This window comes from Colobus angolensis, unplaced genomic scaffold, assembly GCF_000951035.1.
Source record: "Colobus angolensis palliatus isolate OR3802 unplaced genomic scaffold, Cang.pa_1.0 Scaffold127, whole genome shotgun sequence".
In the NCBI taxonomy this organism is placed as follows: domain Eukaryota; kingdom Metazoa; phylum Chordata; class Mammalia; order Primates; family Cercopithecidae; genus Colobus; species Colobus angolensis.
In genome coordinates this window covers 9179295-9195739 of record NW_012113919.1, presented here as the reverse complement: position 1 = coordinate 9195739, position 16445 = coordinate 9179295, and the positions used below count along the sequence as shown (strand labels likewise).

Below are 16445 nucleotides of genomic sequence, written 5' to 3'. Positions count from 1 at the left end.
GTGAAGTTCACAACTATTTCAATAAACAGTTAAGCTTGTTCCAAAACCTCACTATCATCCCACCAAACACACACATAGACTTGAGAATAATCAGACTTTCAGAAAACAGTTTAGTATCCAACTAATTATAGTTTTCTTGAGAAAGTGGTGTAAATCTGATTATATACAGTTGCTTCATGTAGTATAAATCTGATTATACACAGTTGTTTCATGTAATATATATCTGATGATATACAATTGCTTCATGTAGTTAAACTTGTTACTAGATAATCCAAGTGTAATTGTCACAGAAAATCTTATGTGTACATTTGGACAATGTCTCTATCGCTGTCTCGTTCTCTCTGTTTCTCTCTGTTTCTCTCTCTCTCTCTCTCTCACACACACACAGTCCTTTATAATTACTTTGAAAAAAAATCACTAAAAGGAAAAAATCATTACTATGAGATTGTAACATAAAATCCACAATTTGTCTGTAAACTATCTTTAAATCTATGTTTGTACTTGAACTCTACTAGGCTTATGAGACAGTCAAAGACTTCCAAACTTTGAATATTCTTTTCACTCCAAAAGGAACTGAAAATCTAAATGTAATTTAGTACACCTTTTAAAATATTCACTGCTGCCTGCCAGCTAGCTGCAGGTTATTTTAGCTACTAGAAGCAGCACTAATTTGCTATATCTTTCTAAGACTATCTATAGGTAAAAATTTGGAGACGGCTGACTTTAGCCAATGTCAAGCTTTAGAATAGCAACATAATCCCTAAAAAAAAAAAATGAGAAATAACCTAACTATCTAAACATCAAAAAGAAATTAACCTTGCTTGACCATTTTTAGGACAACATAATGGTTTCTTGAAATTTTTCAACATTTATGAAAAGATAAAAATTAAGATGAGTCATTTAATAGCATGCATGCTTGAACCAATAAAATGATTTCTTATTTTATGAGTTTTTTAAATGAGCCCAGATGTTTCAAATTATAAATAATTTGTCAATTTATGCATAAAGCCAAATTTGAAAAATGTGACTGGTCATTGAAGTGAAACTCAACTGAAAATCTGTTTCACTGAATCAAGCTTAAATAAGCAATTGTGTACTTAGATGTAGCTGAATTCTAAGAACTATTTGGACTGCAACTTATAGACTATTTATATATTTTGCAAACTGTTTGCTGTTCTCTGACTTCAAAGTAAGAGAGAGATATTAAGTGACAAATCATACGGTGGAAAGGGAATTAGATAGGAAGAATCTCCATTTCGACTCAGAATAAAGATGTACCCATCCTTAAGTTTTAATGGGAAGATCTGTGTGGCTGACATTTTTTTCCCAATCTAGCTTCCTCATTTGAAAGAGTATCTTGTTTTTATATATGAAAACTGAAGGATTTCTATTCAAGGTCACTGTGGCAGACAGAGTAATGGCTTACCAAAATGTCCACATCCTAATTTCTGGAACCTGTGAAAATGTCACCTTCCATGACAAAAGGGACATTGGAGAAGCAATTATTTAAGGATCTAGAGATGGGAATATTAAGCTGGGTTATTTGGGTGTTCCAAATGTGAACACAGGTGGAGTTGTTGTAAGACTGAGAAGATGCCTTAGAGTTGGGAAGGAGATGGGAGACGTGCCATGAAAGCACAGGCTGGAGTGACAACCTCAAGAGAGTAGAAGCTCTTGATTTTAACCTATGTGTCTATTTTAGTCTTTACTGGCAGAACTGTAAGATAGTAGATTTGTGTTGTTTTATTCCACTAAGTTGGAAGTAATGTGCTCCAGTCACTATGAGACAAATATAGTTTATATATATATATACACACACACACACACACACACACACAAGCACACATATACACATACATATATGTGTGTGTGAGAGTATTAGGAAAAGTAGTAAATCTAAATCTAGATTTTTCTGGCTCTCACCTAGGTTCTTATATTTTTCATTATGTAACTAGTTACATAGCATTATTTATATAATACTAGTCATATAACTAGTGCTCTATTATTTTCCTTGTATTTTAATTTTTCTGTTAAAAGAAAGTTTAAGAACATATGTATCCATATATGTATATACACATGCAGAAATATATACCTGTGTGTGTATGTGTGTGTATATATATATGAACATATATATTCAAAGTTCTGAAACGTTTTTCACAGCAATGCTGCCAATGGAATTTTCATTTCTATGTGTCTTTTCTTTGGAGGTTTAAGTATGATTCATTTGTGAATTGCTACATTATCCTGACAAAAGTATAACAGTAGTGACAATATACAATCCCCCCAAAATGTTAAATCTCCAGATAACTTTTAATGAGTTGGCACTGACTAGTATGAGAAATACAAGGTACAGAGAGTGATATGGTTTGGCTCTGTGCTGCCACCCAAATCTCATCTTGAATTGTAATCCCCATAACCCCCACGTGTCGAGGGGCCTGGTGGGAAGTGATTGGATCATGGGGGCAGTTTCCTCCATGATGTTCTCATGATAGTGAATGAGTTCTCATGAGATCTGATGGTTTTACAAGTGTTTGACAGTGCCTCCTTCACACGCTGTCTGTCACCTGCTTCCATGTAAGACGTGCCTGCTTCCCCTTCCGCCATGATTGTAAGTTTCCTGAAGCCTCTGCAGCTGTGCAGAACTGTTAGTCAATTAAGCCTCTTTCCTTTATAAATTACCTTGTCTCAGGTATTCTTTATAGCAATGTGAAAATGGATTAATACAGAAGTGGATTAATACAGTATTAATCCATTTTCTACACATTTCCCTATATAAGATATACTCATTTTCTGTTTATAGTTAGCGTTTACAAAGTTTACAGTAAAATTTTTACTTACATTTATATAATATTTAATTGATTCTCAAAATTTTATGCAACCAATTACATATGTTTTAGATCTAAAGTGGACTTTGTTTTTTCATGGAGTAAGTATTTTGTAGGACTTCTCTTCAATATTGGTGTGTAGAAAAAAAATGTGAACTTCAAGTTTCAATCAATTAAACTTTTGCTCAAACTGAAATACCATGATCAATGCCAACACACAAAAGGGTCATCTAGGGTGTGCCATTGCATTAGGATTACATACTGGTACTACACACTCAGTCATGTAGGACAGAAGAATGGGTTATACTTAAACCTCTAAAGGATGGCCTCAATTAAAAAGATAGAAAATGGAAGTTAATATTGCTAGTGTTGCCATGTAAAATTTAATGATTATTTGCTTAATTATTGCCTTATTAATTTAGTAGTTTTCTGAAGAGAAATATCATTAACAAATTAACAGGAACAGCTACAAAATTTGCAGTGTTCAGTGCAAAATTAAAATATAGGACATCTTACTCAAAAAATTATTTCAAACTTTACACAAATGACACCAGAAGATTAGCCAAGTGATGCATCCCTGCAAATGAGCAGATCACATAAATCTACCCTTGAATATCAGTTAGTTATACAAAATAGGAGTTTAAGGCTGGGACCCACAGCCGTATTTTTACCCACACCTGCATTTATATCTGTATTTATATACCTATAAAAGTATTTAGATCTATTTATGCACAGTCTCAGAATCAGATTGTAGAGAGACATCTAAAGATTAACTAGTGTAAACTTGTCCTCTTACAAAAGAGAAATAAAAGAGAAAACTGAGCCACACTGCTTTAATTGTATCAGTAGCTAATATTAGAAATAAAAGCAACACACTATCTTTAATATATTTATGTTTTTCTTATTACTACCAGTTTAGTGCTCCTATGTATTTTGTGGCACTTCTCTTCAATAATGGTGTGTAGAAAGAAAATGCGAACCCCGAGTTTAATCAATTAAACTTTAATTAAACTGAAACACCATGGTCAATGCCCATACAGAAAAGGGTCATCTGGGGTGTGCCATTGCATTAGGATTACGTACTGGTACTATACACTCAGTCGTGTAGGACAGAGGAATGGATTATATTTAAACTTCTAAAGAACAAGCTCAATTAAAGAGGTAGAAAATGAGAGTTAATATTGTTAGTGTTGCCATGTAAAATTTAATAACTAATATAATCTCTCATGTATTCCATGGTGATTGATTGGCATGGATTGTTTAAGCCATGAGAATAACTACTATAAAAGCAAGAACTTATAATTATAGGATCTTCAATTATCAGCTCTGTTCTTACACAGTTTCTCTCCACTTGGAAGCCAACCAGTGGCATGAACTCGCCCCTACTTGGCCCCCTCCTTGGTGTCAGCGGATGATGGCAAAAGAACCGCTTGGATGATGTCACTATGAAATTGAACTTCATATTGTTTCTCTAATTCACTGCTTGAAATAGTGTCTGAATAGAATATTTTATATTGTATTTGGCAGAATAAAGAAAGCTGATGAAACAAAGACAGTTTAAGACTGTTAGCAATTGAGTAAATTCATGATATAATTTAAAAATTTATAAGTTGGGAAATTATATCATCTATAACAGAGACACGTTCAAGCATTAACAAAGGCACTAGTAATAACTATGTTGAGATAACAGTGAAAACACTACGGTCTTAAGCAAAACTGGATATATGTCAGTCTACATGTAACTGAAACCAACATCTACAGAAATTCAACAACTTTCCAGGCACCATTCTGAACGCTTTGCCTTTATTATTATGTTCTTGATTTCTCACGACCTCATTGTGAGTTTTAAGTGCTTCCATTTTAAGGCAAGAATACTAAAACGCAGATAGGTGACACAGTTACTTTGGAGTCTGCAGGTTTTGTGAAGGTATTTGTACTTTAATACAAAACTGATATTCGGACACTGCTCCCGAGTCCACATCTTGAACAAATATGTAATATGGTTTCTCACATATTCCATAGTGATTGGTTGGCATGGATTATTTAAGCCATGAGAATAAGCACTATAAAAGCAAGAATTTATAACAGGGTCTCCAACGATCAGTCCTGTTCTTTCACAGCTTCTCCCCATTCCTACCCCTTGGAAGCAACCGAGTGGTATGAGTTGGCCCCTACTCACCCCTTCCCTGGTGTCAGGGGACCACATCAGGGAAGTGAGGTTATTTTTTCACTTGGAGAAAACAAAGATATGTAACCCAGTACCCTACTTTTGCCATGAGGTTGCCAGTGGGTGGAGAGAGAAGACAAACTTTCACCTAACCAGTCTGCAAGAAGGAAGTATAAGTTAGCACTCCACTTTTGGTAGGATGGTCTTAGTAGGTCCCATCAGGAAGACAAACATGCACATCTACCCAGCTCTAAGGTTACACATCGGTAGGAAACCATCTACTCAATAATAAGTAAGAAAATATTCTCATAATATTAAAAAACTATTCAGTACACAATAAAAATCACTTATAAAACAAAGAACTAGGAAATCATAACCCAAATGAGAAAAAGACAACAGACACCAACACAGAGACAAAAAAAAAGGGGGGGGGGTTGGGGCTGGGTGCAGTGGCTGACACCTGTAATCCCAACACTTTGGGAGGCCAAGATGGGTGGATCATTGAGGTCAGGAGTTCAAGACTAGCCTGTCCAACATGGTGAAACCCCGCCTCTACCAAAAATATAAAAAATTAGCCAGGTGTGGAAGTACATGCCTGTACTCCCAGCTACTGGGGAGGCTGAGGCAGGAGAATCACTTGAACCTGGGAGATAGAGGTTGCAGTGAGGTGAGATCATACCACTGCACTCCAGCCTGGGTGACCGAGTAAGACTCTGTCTCAAAAAAAAAAAAAAAAGAGAGAGAGGTTGGAATTATCTAACAAGGATTTTAAAGAAATCATCATAAAAGTGTTTAAATAAGCAATTATATATTCTGTTCTCTTGGAACAAATAAAAGATAAAATTAAAAATAAATTCAACAATGACTTAGAAGCTATAAAAAGTAAATATGAACTAAATAAAATTAAAACACAATAGTGGAAATAATAGATTCAGAGGATGGGCACAAAAGAAGAGAGCACAGAGCAGAAGATGGAATCAGTGAATCTGAAAACATACCAACCAACAGAATTTACTCAGTCTGAAACAAGAAGAAGAAAACTGATAAAAAAAAAAAAAAAGTAATAACAGTTATTTCAGGAAACTTTAGGACAATAATGAAAAAGGTAACATTCATAATCACAGGAGATATAGAAGACGAGGAGAGAGAGTATGGGACTAAAAAAACTATTAAAAAATAATGACTTCAACCTTCCCAAATTGGACAGAAGACAGAAACTGAAATATTCAAAAGACAGAACAAACTGCAAATAGAATACACCCAAATACATTCAATTTCTGGAAATGAAAAAATAAAAATAAAAATCTTGAAAGCAAACAGAGAAAAATGGTACATTTCTTACAGAAAAACAATAATGTAAACCACAGCAGATTTTCCATCTGAAACCATGAAGGCCAGAAATAAACAGATAATATTTTTGAAGTACTGAAAGAACAGAACTGTGAACTGTAAATTCAATACCCAGCAATAATATTCTTCAGGCATTTAAGTGACATGGAAAACATTATCTAATGAAAGAATACTAAGGTAATGTGTTACCAGCAAACTTACATTTGAAGAAAAAGTTCTTTAACAGAAAAGAAACGATAAAAGAAGAAGGCTTGCAGCTTTTAAAAACATCCATCTAAATGGGTAAAATTAAGCATAAATATAAGGTATAATCAAACTTCTCTTAAGCTTTTAAGCCATTTCTAATAGTTGAAGCAAAAATTATTGGCCTGTCTGGTTAGATGCTCAATGAACATAGAGCAAATATTTAAGACAATTATATTTAAAAAGTAGTGATAGTAAAGAGACTCATATGGAAACAAGTTTTCTACACTTCACTTAGAGAGGCAAAACATCAGTAACAGAAGATGTTGACATTACATATATAATATTTTTACCAGTGCAATTAATGAAACCAAACAAAAGCGTATACAATCATGCACTGCATAACGAAGTTTTGCTCAGCAGCAGACGGCATACATCATGGTGGTCCCATAAAATATCTTAACATCATAGTCTAACATATTTCTCACTTGTTTGTGGCAATGATGGTGTGAACAAAAACCTACTGCTTTGCCAGTTATATAAAAGTGTAGCACGTGAAATTATGTCTAGTACTGATATTGTTTGGCTAAGTCCCCACCCAAATCTCATCTTGAATTTTAATCCTCATGATCCTCCCGCGTCAAGGGAAAGACCTGGTGGGAAGTGATTGGATCCTGGAGGCGGTTTCCCTCATGCTGTTCTCATAATAGTGAGTAAGTTCTCATGAGATATGATGATTTTATAAGTGTTTGACAGTTTCTCCTAGACACACTCATTCTCTCCTGTCGCCTTGTGAAAAAGCCGACTGCTTTTATTCCACCATGATTGTAAGTTTTCTGAGGCCTCCCCAGCCATGCAGAACTATGAGTCAATTAACCCTCTTTCCTTTATAAATTACCCTGTCTTGGGTAGTATCTTAATAAGTGTGAGAACAGACTAATAAATTAGTACTGGGTGTGGGGCACTGCTATAAAGATACTGAAAATGAAGAAGTGACTTTAGAACTGGGTATTGGGCAGAGGTTGGAAGCATTTGGAGTGCTCAGAAGAAGCAAGGAAGTTGTGGGAAAGTTTGAAACTTCTAGGGACTTGTGGAATAGTTTTGACCAAAATGCTGACAGTGATAATAGACAGTGAAGCCCAAGCTTAGGTGTTCTCAGATGAAGAAGAAAAACTCATCGGGAACTACAGCCCAAAGATCACTCTTACTCTGCCTTAGCAGAGAGACTGGAAGCATTTTGCCCTTGTCGTAGAGATCTGTGGAACTTTTAATTTGAGAGACATTATCTGAAATTGGAACTAATGTTTAAAGTGGAAGCAGGGCACAAAAGTTTGGAAAATTTGCTGCCGACCATGCAATAGAGAAGAACAACCCATTTTCCAGGGTAGGAATTCAAGCTGGCTACAGAAATTTGCCTAAATAACAAGAAGCCGAATGTTATTATAGTAGCCAAGACAATGGCAAAATTTCTCTAGGGCATGTCAGAGACTTCCATGGCAGCCCTTCTCATCACAGACCCAGTGGCCTCTGAGGGAAAAATGGTTTCATGGGCTGGGCCTAGGGCCCCGTTGCTCTGGGCAAACTCAGGACTTGGTGCCCCATGTCCCAGCTGCTGCCACTCCAGCTCCAGCCGTGGCTAAAAGGAGGCAATGTACAGCTCAGGCTGTTGATTCAGAGGGTGCAAGCCTCAAGCCTTGGAGGCTTCCATGTGGTGTTGGGCCTGAGAGTACACGGAAGTCAAGAATTGAGGTGTGGAAACCTCTGCCTAGATTTCACAGGATGTATGGAAATGCCTGGATGTCCAGGCAGAGGTTGGCTGCAGAGGTGGAACCATTACAGAGAACCTCTGCTAGGGTAGTGCAGAAGGGAAATGTGGGGTTGGAGCTCCCACACAGAGTTCCCACTGGGGCACTGCCTAGTGGAGCTGTGAGAAGAGGGCCACTGTTCTCCAGACCCCAGAATGGCAGATCCACCAACAGCTTGTACTGTGCACCTGGAAAAGCCATAGGCACTCAATGCCAGCCTGTGAAGGAACTGCCCAAAGCCATAGGAGCCCACCCCTTGCATTAGTATGCCCTGGATGTGAGACATGGAGTCAAGGAGATTATTTTAAAGCTTTAAGTTTTAATGACTGCCCTGCTGAGTTTCAGACTTGCATGGGGCCTGTATCCCCATTGTTTTGACTAATTTCTCCCATTTGGAATGAGAGCATTTATCCAATTCCTGTACCCCCATAGTATCTAGGAAGTAACTAACTTGCTCTTGATTTTACAGGCCCATAGGCCATAACGACTTGCCTTGTCTCAGATGAGACTTTGACCTGTGGGCTGTTGAGTTAATGCTGAAATGAGTTAAGACTTTGGGGGACTGTTGGGAAGGCATGAGGTTGGTTTTGAAATGTAAAATATATGTGAGATCTGGGAGGGGCCAAAGGTGGAATGATATGATTTGACTCTATATCCCCACCCAAATCTCGTCTTGAATTGTAATCTTCATAATCCCCATGTGTTGAGGGTGGGACCTGGTGGAAGATGACTGGATCATGCGGGCGGTTTCCGTCACACTGTTCTTATGATAGTGAGTGAGTTCTCAGGAGATCTGATGGTTTTATATGTGTTTGACAGCTCCTCCTACACACAATCCTTCTCTCTCTCCTGTTGCCTTGTGAAGAAGACGACTACTTCTAATTTCACAATGATTGTAAGTTCCCTGAGGCCTCCCCAGCCATGCAGAACTGTGACTCAATTAAATCCCTTTCCTTTATAAATTACCCAGTCTCGGGTAGTGTCTCTATAGCAGTGTGAGAATGGACTAATACAACTACATTTTACTTAGTAATAATAATAAACAAGTATGGTACATTTTTGTGTATTTACTATACCATATATTTTATTGTTATTGTAGTGTACTCCTTCTACTTATTAAAAGAAATAGGCAACTGTAAAACAGGCTTACAGTGGTCCTTCAGGAGGCATTTCAGAGGATTGTTATTATAGGAGATGTCCACAGATCCATATGCATTATTGGCCTAGAGGAGCTTCCAGTGGGACAAGATCTGGAGGTGGAAAACAGTGATGTTGATGATACTGACCCTGTGTAGGCCTATGCTAGTATGTGCATTTGTTATTTTACTTTTAACAACAAAAAAAAATAATAATTAATTAATTAAAAGATGTAAAATTACAAAAATCTTAGAGAATAAGGATATAAGGAAATAAAATATTTCTGTGTAGAACATATGCTTTAAGCTAAGTGTTATTACAAAAGAGTCAAAAAGTTAAAAAATTTATGAAGTAAAAAAGTTACTGTAGGATAAGTTTGATGTATTTTGAAAGAAATGAGTCTTTTATATAAATTTGGCATAGCCTAAGTGTACTATTCAGTGCTTATAGAGTCTACAATTTTGTACAATGATGCCCTAGGCATTTACACTCACTCACCACTTACTCACTGACTCACCCAGAGCAACTCCCAGTCCTGCAAACTTCATTTATAGTAAGTGTCCTAATCAGGTATACTATTTTTGACGTTTTTTACTGGATTTTTTACTGTACTTTTTTTTTTATGTTTAGATACACAAATATTTACCATTGTGCTGCAATTGTGTACAGTATTCAGCACAGTACATGCTGTACAGGTTTGTAGCCTAGGATCAATAGGCTGTACTATATAACCTAGAGTGTGTGGTAGGCTATACTATCTCTGTTTACACATAGAGTATACTATATGATTTTACACAGTGAAGAAACTGCCTAATGCATGCATTTCTCAGAATATAATTTTTGTCATTAAGTGATGCAACATAGTATTTAAAAACACTATAAATAAATTAAGATGGAATCCTAACATGTTTATATAACCCATTGGAAAGCAAGATAAAGAGACACAGAGGAATAAGAAACTTAGAAACAAACAGAAACAAATAACAAAGTGGTAGACTTCAACCACAACATACAAATTGTTAGACATAAAAGGCCTATAGAAACCAACTAAAAGACATAGATTGGCAGAGTAGTTAAAAAAACAAAAATCAAAAACCAAAAAACATGGCCAAAAATATTGTCTAAATTGCATTTGTACCCCATAGATAAATATTTTTAAAAATTCTGTCTATGTAAAACTAACTTCAAATACAACATAGGTAAGGTAAAAGTAAAAAGAAACAGTAAAATAATTTAAAAATGCAAGTGAGGCTATAGTAATATATCAGCTACATAAATTTTAAAAAGTAAAGAAGTCAAATTGCATTTTAAAATATTTTACATTCCATTGCCATTCAAAGAAATAACATTGTTTTCAATACAATTAAAGAAGTATCATTAGACCCAGAAATAGCCACAATTATTTCTTTAAAAAGATTATTAATATTTGTTTGTTTATTTATTTATTTACTTTTAGGTGGAGTCTCACTCTGTTCTCCAAGCTAGAGTGCAGTGGCGTGGTCTCAGCTAACTGCAATTTCTGCCTCAGCCTCCCCAGTAACTGGGATTACAGGTGCACACCATCACGCCTGGCTAATTTTTGTATTTTTAATAGACACTTTTTTTTTTTTTTAGTAGAGACAGGGTTCCACAATATTGACCAGGCTGGTCACAAACTCCTGACCTCAGCTGACTGGCCCGCATCAGCCTCCCAAAGTGATGGGATTACAGGTGTGAGTCATCACGCCCCACTAAGATTAATATTTATAAACTCTACCTTCTTTCTTGGAGAAACGACTTTATAATTTCACTTTCTAATTCAGCTACCTGTTGAAACTAAATTGAAATATATTCATATGCAAAATGCAAGTAAATAAAAACAGATAGCAGGTTTCTCTATGCTAAAAGAAAGTTCCTTTGGAGCTCATTTCCTTGACAATGCAAGAGTGCATTTTAGCTTTTTTGAAAAAGAGGAAGAACAGTCTCTCAAATAGCAGGAAACAACAAATTTGCTTAAGGAAGAGAAATATCAGTGAGGGAAACTTCATCAACACCAACCCTTGGTATGTCTTCATTCAAAACTGAAAAGCTTTTGGATAGCATCTGTTTATTCCTGTTAGAACTGAACTGGCAGGAAAACACAATGGAGAAGCCACAAAGAGGAGAAGCTAGGTAGCAGCATTCGGGTCCACAATGCCTGGATTTCATTATTATTCTACTGTATCTTCAGACAGTTTATGTAAATCATCTGTTATTGAGTTATCTCATCTGGAAGATGAGGGTACTAATAGTTCCAGAGTTCTTACATTAGTGCTACTGCCATCAGTTATCATCATTTAAGTGTCTGTTCTTATTGTTCAAAGAGTGACTCACAGTTGAGAGTCTCTGGGATCTGAAGTAGGGAGGTGGAGAATTTTGCACTGGAGTATAGTGTTATCTTAACCTTGGAGGCCTGAACGTTCTTAGGTAAAAGACTGCTTTGGAGGCTGCAAATGGAACTAGAATCCCACCAGATCACAGCCATCTGACTTGGCTGCATTTTTATGGAAACCAGGGTGTTGAGGATGTGAGACTGATATAAAAGCACTAGTATATTCACAGGGTAAAAGTCAGGAGCATCATGACAGCACAGTACTAGAGAACCAGTACACAGTGGTGTGATGAATGAAAGCCACTGACATAACTTTCCCATCTTGTCTTCCTGTATTCTTTCTCTCTGTGACAGTTGTTGAGATCATGACCTCTTTTGGAATGGTGCTCTCAGAAGTCCTTGGACAATCAGGGTGTACTAGGAGAAAACATGCTGTGAATGGGATGAAAGTCTTCAGGAGAGACACTATGCTTTTTGTTATTGGAGGATTCAGTGCTTTGAATAAGCATTTGAATGAATAAAATATTTGACTTAAGGACTAAATTCTGATTTCTTTTTTCTCCTTGCCCAAATTCCTATTTAAAGAAACTGGGAGTCAGCCCTACAAATGATAAAATCACTTTACATGGGTTTTTATTAATCCTATATAATGTGCCTTGCTTTCCAACCTGACTCTGGTACAGCATCACATAACAGACAGCAGATTCTGAAGGATATAAAAATATTTTGCCCTAAAATATATTTCTTTGATGTGTTTTGAAATGACTGTTGCAAGGCCAGCAAACTGAGATAGAGGACATTTGTATCTATGGAGAATCTTCATTAACGCAGCCATGCTTCCCCTTTCTATGCTTTTCCGGGACCTAGTGATTGAGAATCTGATACCTTTAAACGTCTGAAAAGAAACATTTACCATCTATTCTCTCTGAAGACTGCCACCTATGAGGCTTCATCTACTTAATAAGATCCTTGGTCTTCCCCACTCTTCTCTTAACTCAAGCATTCCTTTCTATCGATTTCAAGCCTTTAGACAATAGCATAACTCTCTCAACCAATTGTCAACTAAAGGATCCCTAAAACCCACTTATGACTTATAAGCTCCTCCCCTGACCTACCTGCAATTACCTGCAATTCTTTTCTCCCTAGAATGTATAAAACCAAACTATAACCCGATTGCCTTGGACACACTTTCAGAACCTCTTGAGATAGTATAGCCCAGGCCTTGGTCGCTTATACTGGCTCTGAATAAACCTCTTTAAATATATTTTGGCAGAATTTGGTTTCTGTATATTTTTCTGTGAACTTCTACCTCTGAGAATAGGAGTAATTTATGCTCTTCAAAAATCATGGTCAGGCATGACTGCTGCTAGAATGAGGATGAAGGGAAGAGAAAAGGAAGAAATAATTCTCCGCTCTTTGTTTCCAATTTTAGTTCGTTAAAGTAAAAGTAGAAAACATTTTGTAGAGATGTAGCTTGTGGTGGCATGGTTGAAAAGCTTCTGCAGTTCATATTTCCTCCACTACAGTGTGATAATGTTTTAAATAGCATTAACATGTAGACTCTGTCCAATCCTTACAATTAACTTTTTTATTGTTTGGAATCAATGAAGGTGGTATATGTATGAGCAGACACATATTTATTTAAGAATAAAAATTAGGCCTTACAGGAAATTGGTTTCTCAGAGACTTGATAACAGTCACAACATAATGTCTCTCAGACTACATCTATGAAAAAATACATAACCAAATAGACACCAATTACAAATGAATTAATTACATTGGAATTCTAATAACTTTCATTTCCTAAACTGACATTGATGGAAAAGAAGTCTAAGACATAAAATAAGCTCTAATTCATCCTGCTTTCAATAGCACATGATTTAATCAGAATATATAAGTAATACTGTTGAGCACATAAATATTATTTTCATCACTTAATGATGATAATTATGACTATTTTCATTGCTGTAATTTTGGTCATGCCACATTGATTAGCAACAAAATATATACGTAGCTAGAGAGGCAGCTAATTCAAAACTTTTAGGTTTTTTCTTTTTCTTTTTTTTTTTTTTTTTAAGATTACTGCTGCTCTTCCTCCTGTCATCGAGCTTAAAATTAAATGTTACATATTCCTTCTCTGTGTGGGTATGTGTATCTTATTTCCTCATCTTCTATTTCTTCAGAGTAGTGTGTGTGTGAGAGCTTCTAACATCTAAATTATTATGGAATCATTATTCAGAAATGAAGAAAGCTAATTGTTATCCCATCCTGCCTTTATATTTTATGAAGAAAAATACAGTGATTCCAAGTTACCAAGTTAGTGCTGCTTTATTTATAAATGAAGAAATATTTTAAAAGTTGTGCATAAGTTACAATTCAGAAATAAAATTTCATCCTAAAACTCTGTGTGTTGCTTTAAATAATCAGAGTATCTTGCCTACTTAATTTTTCTTTGTGGGTGCACAATAGATGTTTAATGAGTCCTATCATCTGTCTGCATTTTTATTGTAAAACAGGAAGAGTTTTAATACTGGAGGAACAACTGATGCACCTCTGAAAAAGAGAGGGATTATTTATTAATTGAATTGAGGGTTGTCTTGTCTTAGTAGCTTTTATTCTCTAGGTACTCTTTGATTATGATTGTGAACATAGAATTTATCCCTCATTAAATGTAAAATCAGCAGGAGAATAGCAAAAACTTATGAGACAGATGAACATTGTGTGAGTGACATGGTTTAATTTGTTTGGAAGAAGCACTTGCCCCAGAAGATACACAATGAAATTCATGTTATTGAGTAGGGTAGTAATACAGTGTGTTCCCTTGTGAAGTTCATAACCAAGAATTTTAGTAGTGGATAGGAAGGCTGAATAATTGACTTCCTATCATTTTCAGGTTCTGTGTTTGATTTTTTTATATAGTAATTTCTTTGATTCACATTAAGCTCAGTTATGTATTTCCATTTTATAAATGAAAAAAATACAGGCACTTACAAATGTTAGATCACTTGCTTGTGGTCATTCAGGTAGAGATTTGTGGAGCTAAGTTAGTCTTAAACAAATGTCGAGATTTTTTTTTTCTTATCAAATGTAGGCTTTAATATGAGTTTTAAAATAAAATTAATTAGAAAAAGGCAAATTACTCAATATATAAAATGTATTGCATTTGTAATAGGTAGGTATTTCATTTTCTAGTTATGATGGGATGTTATTCAGACTATAATTCCCAATGAACAAATTTTAAAAAAATACTGGTGATTGCAGTTAAAACACCTTTTAAAAAGCATTGAGGGATTATCAAATTTTAATAAGTAATCAAACCAAATTTGAAAAGAAAAGAGGAACCCAGAGAGGTAAGGATATAACCTTACCAGTTGCAATTTGCTGATCTCTACAAATATTAATATTTATTTTGACAGTCTCAGGGTGAATGAGCAAGAAACCAAAACCCAAGACTAGCATATGTGAAATCTTGTTAAGGAGTCCTCCCCTAAAAGATTGAGATGACCAAATCTTATACCCTCAGCGTAAGGTGAACCAGACCTAAAGCAGGGCTAGCATGGATCCACTACTTGGGTTTGTGTGACTGCGTGACCCGGTTAATCTCAAGACTAGAACATTTTTTTAAGGTGGTCCTACTCATACACTGCCCAGGTGTTAGGGAGAAGCAAATCTAAATGCTTTATAAAAATATCTTAAAGCTAAATGTTACAATATTCTCAGAGAACACAGTGAAACAGGGCAAAATAAGTTAAAATCAACAAAGACAACATGAAACATAATTAGACCCACAAAGACTTCAAACATTGGACAGTATCAGAGAAAGATAATAAATATTTTACTCTTTAAAAATTTAATTGAAAGTTTAAACTAATTGTAGATAAAAAACACTATGTTAGTGTTATATTATAGATGAAATAGGCAAAATCTTTAAAATACAAATGTGATTACTTAAATTAAATATAAGAGATAATTTGCCACCAGATTAGATACAATTGAAGGAATAATTAATATACTGAAATACAGGTCAGTTGAAGTATTTTTCAATTCAGCATGGAGATGTAAAAAACGAAAATAAATGCAAAAAATAAGGGTAAAGAAATTAGTAATTTTGATCAGAAATGTATTAATATTAATAAACTGGAAATTTGACATCTTTTTAAAAAATTGTCATCCAAGTAGATATGTCTATTAAATAGTTGTTCTTATATCCAGTAATGCAATTATTATTCCCCCTCATGCAGTTCAGATTCTGGGATAATCTTTAGACATCAGCTTTATCTTTTATATTATTTATTCTATTTACTATATTTTTAATTTACTAATTATGTTTTTAATTTCTGACATTCTGGAGTATTGCTTGTAACAGGCATTTTAAAAAATATTTTATGGTTATTTTTGTGATTCCTATCCCTCTATGGACACCAAGGCTATTTACATTTTCTTTAGTTTCTTCTGTTAATTCTATTTCCTTAGTGTTTATATCATTTTCATAGATAGGATAGTCTTTATTTTCTAGTTTTATTTAAATAGGTGGTGATTCTTGGTTTTCTCAGCCATCTGTTGTCAAGTGTTCTTATTAAGCATTATTATTAAATAAATATTCTTTCCTCTAATCACATGAGAATCTT

At 35.1% G+C, this 16445-nt stretch overlaps 1 protein-coding gene across 2 annotated transcripts in view; it reads right to left on the bottom strand.

Annotated features, from left to right (window-relative positions):
* CDH12 (cadherin 12, type 2 (N-cadherin 2)) overlaps positions 1-16445 on the bottom strand; it is a 1158911-nt gene that overhangs the window by 209444 nt on the left and 933022 nt on the right. The window lies entirely within an intron of this gene.